The sequence below is a fragment of the Thermobia domestica genome, chromosome 12, assembly GCF_964235325.1.
Source record: "Thermobia domestica chromosome 12, izTheDome1.hap1.1, whole genome shotgun sequence".
NCBI lineage: Eukaryota > Metazoa > Arthropoda > Insecta > Zygentoma > Lepismatidae > Thermobia > Thermobia domestica.
The window spans coordinates 138,131,972-138,143,091 of NC_137465.1; the positions used below are offsets into that span (position 1 = coordinate 138,131,972).

General features: G+C 36.2%; 1 long non-coding RNA gene across 1 annotated transcript in view; it reads right to left on the reverse strand.

The window, feature by feature from the left end:
- Positions 1-8,223, reverse strand: part of LOC145665794 (uncharacterized) — a 28,143-nt gene extending 19,920 nt beyond the window's left edge. The window contains exon 1 of the long non-coding RNA XR_014127652.1: positions 7,608-8,223. This is a non-coding gene — a long non-coding RNA (uncharacterized LOC145665794). The remainder of the gene's footprint in view (positions 1-7,607) is intronic.
- Positions 8,224-11,120: the final 2,897 nt, after the last annotated feature.

An 11,120-nucleotide genomic window follows, 5' to 3' on the forward strand; every position in this document is an offset into this window, starting at 1 on the left:
TTGTAACTCAATGACATTTTTAAAAAATATTTTCCGGAGCTGTAAATAAAGGTATTTTACATTCCTAAATCTTTAGATTCCCGTGTTTGTTTAATGTATATGAACTACTTTACGAACAGCAATGCGCGTTGTGGAATTATTAGTGACACTATCATAATAAATAAGATTTTAATGTTGATGTAGGTATTAACCCGACAACCTGTCGGTCTTCCTCAACTCTTCGTCGTTCATTTCAATTGTGCCTCCACAGTCAGGCATTGCTTTTGTGTAACATGTATTGTATTTGTTAACTAGCTAAAATAATATACTTAATCATGGGCTATAATTCGTTTCTTTAATAATTCATTACAATCTTGTAGTAGCCTTAATGTCCTTAGGGTTTCGGTATTGCCCCAAATGAAAATATACCTAAGACAATAAGATGATAATTATGTCAACAAAATGTAACTAATTCAATAGAGTACATACTAAAGCCTTTGTAAAGATGTAACTGAACCATTCTGTTAGACAGTACAGAACTAGAAAGAAATCTATCACGGAACCTTCGGGGACCTTCTTTTCTTTGGTATTACCCTAGTGTTAAAAATAAGTATTTTTTCTTTATTTAGTCTTTTCTTTTGAGTTTTATGTCCCTCCATACTGTCCCTGTAGAATGGAGAAACGAGTTCATTCAAGCTTTTATTTCTGTCTTCCTGTCAATAAAAAAGATTACTGTGTTGTATCATGTAATACAATTAACTAATAAATTAATTATGCGTTAAATCTTCATAATTATCATATGTAAATTTAATGCGGAGACTTTATGCAACAAAATAACTGTAATTACGTGAAAAAAAGCACTACAATTATTATTCCAAACAAGTACAAAGATTCATAAATAGTAATTTTCGTATACAAAACAATTCTGTAAATGGATATAAGAGAAGGAAGATGTTAAACTGACAGTTGATCATTCTAATTTGGTGAATTCAATTGCTGGAATGGTTGCTAGCACTGGTTTCAGTACCAAAAGAAACAAAGAGAAAGAGGATGTTTAATGTCAGACCGTATACAGGGTGTGAGATAAATGAGGGCAAAGTACAAAGATAGGTCGTAGAAAATGTCTACAAATGCCATGTTAACTGTGTAACGAGTAGAGGAATTGAAGTAAAATATTGGATAGAACGAATACATGTAGAGCTCCACTGAATAGGCGTAATGTGAATCATGGGGGATATCTGAAAAGGCGCCATATTGGAAAATAGCGCAATAAAAATATACGGGAAAGGAGCCATATGACATGGCTCTTGACACACACTGTCTATTGAAATCAATAGTGGCCAATTCAATTTCAGATATCTGTTTAATTGCAACTGTAATGGACCTTAAGAATGATTATGTGGTTCATACAAAAATGGAGACAACAGTGGGCACATTTGAAAAACGATAAAGATGGACAATCCGGCTCGTCACAGCTGTTGCCCGTATTGAAATTGAAGCAATTGTCGACAGGTGTCATGAAAGCGCCAGGTGCTATTTGCAAATATCCAGTTTTGTAGATAGCATATCTAATCATAGCTTGGAACCTTCGTGCTGTAAACTGGAAGTGAGTGAGTGATTGTAAGTTAGTGAAATTGTCCCGTTCCCATATTTTGAAGTCAGATGACAGAAGAAAGGTGTTATAAATTTTATGAAATTCTTATACGGACGGAAGAAGAACACCAGCGGTTACAGGTGCGTTGCAAAATGATACGACCACCAGAGTTTATTCAACGTAACTCAAGACCCAATAGAAAATGACAACGAAATAGAACGTAGAGTAATAGCTGTTAGTATGCACTAGAAAAAGACATGGAGAGCTCAGGTATTTGTTCTGATACCGAGCACTCAGGAAAGAAACAACCCAAAAAATGATACGATCACTATGTGATAGAGGGTGTTACTGTAGGTTGGTGAAGGTTGTTGGCACTCGAAGCGTTTCCAAGCAGGAAACTAGATTTCATGTGATTGAAGAATACAGAGTATCGTGTTTGGAAAGCGCTCGTAGTGTGTATGACGGAGATTAGGAAAATGGGTCAATGAAGCGCTCTCTCTAGGTAAGAAAACGACCAAATTATGGCTTATAAAGCTGAAGGAATACCTTTCAGGGCTATAGGTAGGACAATTGGGCGCACTGCGTGTGGTGAATAATTATTTGAAACTCGGACCAAACTATGGTGTAAAGAAGTCGGTCGGAAGACCACGGAAACTAACACGGAGACAAGAAAGAAACGTATTTCGTAAGCTTAGAGGTGGCAATACATGTCTAGACAACCTGTACGGTGATCCTACCATAAACGTCCACAAATCAACCGTGTGCAGCGCTGTGCAACAGTGCAATGTGTTGTAATACAAGAAAAAGAAAGTTCGACCTCGACTTACCGTTGATCACATGCGCAAGAGTCTACGGTGGTCAAAAGAGCATGTGAACTGGAAAGAAGAATGGAAGCGGGTAATCTTTAGTGATGAAAAGAAATTTAATTTAGACGAGCTAAATGGGTGGGCATGTCATTGATATGATTTGAGGAAAGAAGAAAAGGTTTCTCAAACAGCAGCAAAGTGGCAAGCTTATAATGGTCTGGGGTGGGTTTGGATCTTATGGTAAAACCAATCTAGCTTGGTTTTCTTGCCGTATGAAGGACACTGATTATCAAGCTTTGCTCTAAGATAATCTGCTCCTCTTCTCTACTGCAATTGGTGGACCTTCGTTGGTCTTTCAACAAGATAATTCCCCAATACATGTGGCCAATTCTACAAAATAATGGTTTGACTACAAAAACGTGAACGTAATGGATTAGCCTGCAATCTCCCTGGATCTGAATCCAATGAAAAATGTTTGGGGTGTGTTGTGACGACAAGTGTATGTTGGAGGTCGACAATACGATAGTGTCGAGTCTTTGACAGATGGTATTATTGCTACATGGGATGCACTTGGCATTTCCACGTTATAGAACCTAGTGAATGCCATATTTGTCCGCGTGTTTCAACTAGCAGTGAACAATGGTTCATACATAGGGTATTAAATGCAGTGGGCGTATCATTTTGCAACAATGCATTTCACAGCATACCCATTTTTTCTTGTAGTTCTACATATTGTGCTATGCAATAAATGTACTACTTGCTTGATTTAATGTGATTTATTGTCAGTGTTACACTAACTATCTAATCTAGTTAACTTCCATCACTTTGCATACACTTTTCGTACCGTAATGCACTGGTCGTATCATTTAGCAACGCACATTATGAGTGATGTGCAACCATTAGGAATAATGAATCGGGTAAATTGATTGCCCGGTTTCTCTACAAACTCTTCATCTTTATTGGTTCTCCAAGTATCAACGAGCAGCAGCAGTTTAGCCTGCTCCATAGATGGCCAGTAAACGTCTGTCATGAACTCTTTCAAGTTGTCCTTGGACATATTTGAACTTTTACCAGCATATGAACGAATATTGGGAGTATCGGAACGTTCGTTGGCTGGAAAATGGCCACATAACTCGGTGCAGAGGAGACACATGGAACTCATTCCCATCCATGGACACAACATGATATATAAATACACTGCATTGGCCACTATTGATTTCAATTATTACATGAATACAAGGCTAGATCAAAATTTTTTAGTGTTTTTCACAAAACAATTTATTTTAAGACGTTTTGAAAGAGTATTCACGGATACAACAAGAACATAAACGATTTTAAAACATAAACATGCCAAGTGAAATGACAACCAGAATAAGCATAAACCATTTGTGTAGTGGAAAATATACACGTTCAGTAAAACATTAGTGACTAGAGAAACAAGGACTTCCGTAACATATGTCACAGAAAACAACTTTTCTTGGCCAGGATAACAGAAGGATGAAAAGTGGTAAACAAATGTGTATATAATCTCTGGTAAACTCTACCAGAGGATGGGTTGTCTTACGTCGACGGAACTCTGTTAGTCGCGTTCGAATACCGATTCTGTAGTCACGAGTCAATATTTGTCTTGTTTCTTTATCACTGGATTTCAAATGGCTACAAACGTGTAAGTTGGAACTATTTCTATGTTGTTTCTAATTTCTATAAAATGACTATCAGTAGCAGCATTAGTCCAATCAAATTATTCTCAGCACCTTAGGCCTATGTGCCTGGACATGTGTTTATTTGTAATTATTAAATTACATAAATTAGGTGTTATTCATTTATGATGAGAAGAGTTAAGTTGTAACTTTGTTATCCAAATCACAAGCTCATTCATGAAAGACTAATATTATGCTGCTGTTCATATACTCATGGAAGCTGATTGGTCCAATTATTATGCAGACGCTCGTGTCCAACCTAGTTGCACTCAGTTAAATTGTTGTGATTACCAATCCAGCTAACACTCCTTTCTTTAGTCAATTAATTCCAATAAAATGATAGTTTAGAAATAGTTTTAATTATTTTCACTAATTAGCTTCCCCATGTTGATTCTAATTACTTGTTACAATAGACGGTGTGCGTCAAGAGCCGTATGTCACATGGCCCCTTTTCCCGTTTATTCTTCTTGCGCTAATTCCAATATGGCGGCTTTTCAGATGTCCCCCATGATTCATATTACGCCTATTCAGTGGAGCTCTACATGCATTCCTCATATCCAACATTTGACCTCAATCCCTCTATTCCTTTCAAAATTTACATGGCATTTCTAGGCATTTTCTACGTTCTATCTTCGCCATTTGCCCCCATTTAACTCCCAGCCTGTATAGTCTGACACTAAACACCCTCTTTTTCTCTATTTCTTTTGGTGCTGAATTCAGTGCTAGCAATCATTATCAGCAACTGAATTCACATAATCGGAATGGTATTTTGTGAGCAGATTTGACCTTGGAAATTAGTCATACTCAAAGAAGAATGTTTTCCACCGCCCGGAAGGGTAAATATAAAGGAGAAGTATAATTTTAGCCGTACATTGTTATCAAAGGCAAAAGGTTAGTAATTAGCGTAATACCATAACTTTAATTAAAATAAAAGGTGTAGTTAAACGGATATTACGGATACTTACCGACGTCAGTTACAGTCCGATTATATACGTCAATGGAATTATATACGTCAAATTGTAGGTAAACACGTGTAATGAGATTGTATAACTTCATGGTTACATAGTCCAAAGACAAACTCAGTAAGAGAGCGGGTAGTGAGACTAAGTATGAGTCAGGAGGTTGTAAGTATGAACTCTAAATAATTTCAATGTCACATACACAAAAAAAGCGATTTAAGAGTCCGGTACACTGCCATCATAAGTATATGTGATTAGGGAAATGAGTGTATTGAAAACTTTAATTGTTCTTGAAATGCCGGTAAAACCCAAAATCTTGTGTGATAAATAAACTTCAATTTCAAGAGGACCCCTGTATTTGAATTAGAGGAGTAATTAAAATATTGATTACTTCAACTGAATTACTTAGAGTGTAAGTATTTTTAAGGTAAAAAAAAAATGGTGTTTGTATATATTACTATTCATTCTTAGCCTTCAAGGCTACGAGAAACGTTAATAGAGATAGAGATCTTAATTGTGGAATGAAAAAATGGGAGGAAATGGGAGGATCCACTTATATGTTGTTTATCCACTACGAAGTTCAGTTGATGCGTTCTGGTATCGAACCAGGGACTCCACACATCAGAGGTGAAAGCTCTTTCTCTGAACCACTACAATCTCAAAAATGCGTATATCACTTTGTTGGCTTTGTTAGTACATTCAATTAAGGACGCGCCAAGCTGAGTATATAAATACTTGAAATTTCTAGGGTTATTAAAAATTGTAACTGAAAAATCCAAACGAATTTCCAAGTTTGTGTGGGCTACTTAAATTATTTAATCTAAAATGAGTAAAACATTAATGTTTCGCGTTAGGAATAAAGAAAAAAATAACATTACATTGTCGAGAGTACGTGACACGTGATAGTTCTCGAGATAGTACTCCCAGTACAAAAATTGAGTATTATTTGTATCATACAAAACCGAATCATCCAAACAGGTTCTGTTTTCATCACTTGAGAAAAATAAAGATAACATAGGAACATCTGAAAACACAACATTCATACACAAGAGTTTAACGTTTACAGGATTTTCCACTTGATATGCGTGGTGCACAGTTCGAGAAAAGACAACTTAAAGATAAGTAAAAAGTAAGAAGAGTAAATGTTTACATTCAATTTCTTCGTCTTCAGTTCATAAGATGATCGACACAAAATTCAGAAATACGGTCTAATTAAAGAATGTAAGAACTACTATAGTAACATTTAGTATTTCCAGCAGACCATTTCTCTAAATTAGTGGAATGGTGTACTCCTAAACAGAAGTCAACTCACTGAGTGGTGATTTATACATATATTTGCCACCATAACGAATAATTAAGTTCGATTTTCTGTGGTGTAAGTTTGCCGAAGTCCGATGTTCTGGTATAAGTTATTATTATTGTTATTATTATTATTATTATTATTATTATTATTATTATTATTATTATTATTATTATTATTATTATTATTATTATTATATCACTACTAGCTGATCACTTGTAGCACACATGAAATACCTGGGCACTACAGTGTTTCTCAGTAAAACTCCTAATTTAGATCTAAGAATTACTCTTGTACACAAGAAATATCCTGTTGTCATATAAAATTAAGGGACTACATTTAAATTATATTAGATATGCATGCGCTAACCTAAATCAAGTTTCTTTTTTTTATTTTTTTACGAATAGGTATACTTAAAGGAATCAGTATTCTACTAGCAATTCATAAAAAAAGTACTCATGTAAATATTCATGAACAAGAAACACACAGCTTGGAAAAGAAAACTCGTAAAATAACCATTATGTAGGGTTCTTTGTGTTGGTTGTGTTTGAAGAATATGATATTACAATATTTATATGCTATTTAGGTTGCAAATGTTTTGAAATATTAAAAGGTAGTAGTTCAAGACAGAATTCAATTAGGGTTTCAACTCTCCATTAAGCAGTATTAAATATTTAAAAGAAGTTAGGAAACAACAATCAAAGTTAAACCAAACTAGCCCTGAAGGTGTTCGTGAAAAGAACTTCTAATTGATGTTGGATGTAATAATCTCTCTGAGGGTTCTGAACAACTTTGCAATAAATAGGAAAATAGCGTTGTAGGGAAGATTAAACAAAATTTTCTAGTGCTGGCTGTCATTGTCAGAAAGGTTACACCAATTCCACATTTCTCGTTTGGTTTTCTTGTACTTTCGATCAAACAATACTTTGAAGACAATCTTTTTCATTAATATAAACTCTTCTTAAGTTAATTGTGAGCGTGCTATTCTATTCAATTATAAATACAATATAGTAGCGTTTCTCAACCGTTTGAAACTCGCGGACCACTACAATATCTGAAATATTTCTACAGACTATCAGTTTTACAAGTCCATTTTCCATTGTATATTCTTAACATTTGGAACATATTGAATATTATGATCTAATTTTTAATTTTTGTGGAAACACTGTTATTAAATTAGACGTAAACTATTTAAAAGTCAAATCATATTTAGAACAGATAAATAATGTTTATTTACGAAATTAATTATGTAATTAGGTTATTACTCACTTTTGATGAGGTGGTCGAGCTTGTTGCCTAAAGTTCCGGGATATCTGACTCAATATTAGTTAAATTTAGTCGTAGATTGGTACACATATTAATTTGGTTTCTGTACTTTGCTTCTAGTTGAACCAGTAATGAAAATCCATTTTTCACAAAGACAGATTGCTGAAAATTATATTATGATTTTCTGTGCTTCTTCAGGTAATACTGGAAGTTCACTTCCCACAGAAGGTGAGATCCAGAATTGAGACTAACACATCATGGAATAGCTCATTTTCATTTAAAAGTTTAATTAACTTTTTCTCTTTTTTCTAAATATCTTTCAGATATTCAGTTTCTAAATTAGATTAAGAAAATTTCATTGTTACGACAAATTGAAAGTTACCACAAATAAAAGCATACGAGAAAAACGGCACTACAGATTAGTTACATTAAAAAAAACAGGCAATTTGCACAATTTCAAGCATTGGAATCATTTTCAGTGGAAATTGATATTTTTGTCGACTCGTGAATTTCTTAAAAAGGTTTGTTTCCATTTCAAGACTGTAAAATAAATTTGAAATATAGATATATTTGAGGCTTATAGTCACTAGATCTCTCAGGATAATTCAAGTAAATATGCTTCGTTAACAATGAGTGATTCAAATCAGAAGTATGTTTCCATAGAAATAATAAAAGTTGGTACCGTAATTCTAATAATTTTGTCGATGGAAAACCAGTAAATTTCAGAATGAAACAAAAGATGTGTATATCCAGTACCCATTTCATCGCGCAATATGAAAAACAATCTGTTATTTAATGGTCGACCCTTAATAAAATTAACTACTTTACAGCATTATTTAGCAGTTTTAAATGCTGGAGGATTTTCTTTGGAGTCCAATGCTGCTCTACTTATAAAATAATCCACAAACTACATACCTGGAGTTGCTTCTTGTCACGATAAATACAACACCACTTTGTCTGTCCGTAAAAGTGCGGGCTCTAACTGAACATAAGGCACACATTTTTTCCCACTGGGTCCCTTTTTCTTATGTGAGTATCGAGAGAGTGAAATATTTCTTCTACACTTATTCGGATTGTCAAAGTACTACAAAATTTTAGAATATCGTTCTGTGTTTCTTCACTATGCGCATATCTAACGTAGCACATCAATTGCACATCATTAGTGAGTTCAGTAACTTCCCTATTTGTAATCCGTAAGAAGGACTGTAATTCGTTTCATTAACTGAAATTATCTGCCTGTCCTATCATTAATTCTGCGAACGACAGTGTCATTTGAAAGAGGAATCAAATCGATATCTTTTAGTACACTAATGTCCAAAACTTAAGCATTATTTGAGGCACATTGGAGGTATGTAGGTATTGCTGTACTGTATCCATGGTTGCTGCATCAAGTTGTAGAGGATTGTGTTGAACAAATTCCTCACGATAATCAGTGATGAGTGTGGCTTGTTATTTCAAATTGTTTACCAGTCTGTGGAGGTCGCAGTGTTGTTGGGCGCATGGTGGGCCTGAAAGTCGGACGAGGTTTCTGACCAGTCTCCAAATGTCTCTGAATGTCATGTCCATTTCTTGGAGTGTGGAGTTCCAATTGTACAGATGTCTGCGAATAAGCCTTTTTCACTCTGGTTAATAGGGGGTTTCAAAGACGTATGCAGTCTGAATGTCCTGCCTCTGCCAGATTTCCTGCTTCATTTTTTTAGATGTATAAATGAAGTAGTTCGGACTTCTGAATCCGCCGGTTGCTGTGGTCATGATTGTGTGCTGGATGCTACTTTCAGTGCTGTCAGGATATGTTTTTCTAGTGTGGCTATAGCGTTATTTATGTCTTCCTGGGAGTGTGGAAGAAGTCGAGAATCCACCAGCTCTGAAAGTACTTCTGTGTACTGATCTCATTCTGTCTGACGGACGTGTACAGCTTGTGATAGTGTATCGACAAAAAAGAAGTCAACTGTAGTCCCAGGAGTGGCCATCATGAGTAACAACTCCACCGCACTCCGTTAGAATAGCTTGCTGAACTGGAAACGTTACTTTTTCTTTAACATAGTACCTTACCCGTGTGGAGCGACGGCCTCGTGTTGCATTCGCTAACGTTCTCGCCGAATAGCGATCTAGAGTTCGATTTCCGGTGGAGACAACTTGATCCAAAATGGGTAACAGTTTTTTTCATGCCAGCCATCCTGAGTAAGTTTACCTTGGTCTGAGTCCTCATTTACACTGTCGGGATGATACCTAGCACACAAGTCCCTGGCTTCTTTCTTCTTTTCCGAGCGGGTTCAGATGCTGATAATGTGTAAAAAAAAACGTATAAAGTAGTCTTCGACTCTGGGGACTTCGCTCCAAGACCCCTATATTTGCTCAGCCTCCCACCTCACATTGCATCTTTTGTTTTCGATCTTTGCAAGGCATGAATACGTTAATGGGATTATTCTTGGCGAAAAATTTAAAGCATTAACCTCTTAAAATATGCATTTCAATGAAATTGAAATGATAAAATCCATTGTCGACCAAGAACTATTTGTTTTCAAGAATTGATTTCAACGCTGCGTCTTAATTTTCGGAAACGTTATGGTATATTCCCACTTGTTTAGAATAAGTGAGATTTATATACCAAATTTCATATCCCTTACATGTCTATTATCTTAACGTACAAGGGAGGTTCAATAATTATTGTTCCCGGCATATTTAAAATACTTGAGCTGGGATAGCTGATGAGAGATATTGTAGCCTAATGTCCTAGAGGCCTATATGCTAAATTTCAGAACCATAGCTGCTATATTAATATTCTTTTTTGTCGTTTCAGGTGTGAGAGGTGGCACCTAGCTTGTAAAATAGAGAAAACCGAACAACGAGCTCTTATCAAGCACCTCCAGAAAAAGAGGTTAAGCCCAAAGGTAATTCATGAGGACATGATCAGTGTGTCGGGTGATGGGTCTCCTTCCTACCAGGTGGTAAAGAACTGGTGCCGCGACTTCCATTGCGGCAGGAAAAGCTGTCAACAGGCCCCTGGTTTTGGTCCTCCAACAACAGAATGCACCCCAGAAAACACTGATGCTGTGCATGATGCGATTATAGCAGACAGACGAGTCACGGTGCAACAGTTAGCAGACATGATGCACATCTCTATAGACACAGTGGAAACCATTGTGCATGAACACTTGGGATTCAGAAAGGTGTCAGCGCGATTGGTACCCAAAATGTTATCTCGTGAAAATCAGAAAATAGAGTTCGATGTTCAAGTGCTGGTTTAGAGGTTATGGGGGCAGACTTGAAACAGTTCTGTGATAGATTTGTTAGTGGATGAGACGTGGCTCAACCACTATGATCCCGAGCCCAAACGACAGAGCATGGAGTGGCGGCACAACAGTTCACCCCCCCCCCCCCACGCAAGTTCAAGGTGCAAGCATCAGCACGCAAGGTTATGGCCACAATTTTTTGGGATGCGAACGAGTGCTCCTTATTGACTACCTGGAGGTTGGACACACTATCACTGGGGCCTACTATGCAGCCCTAATCCCT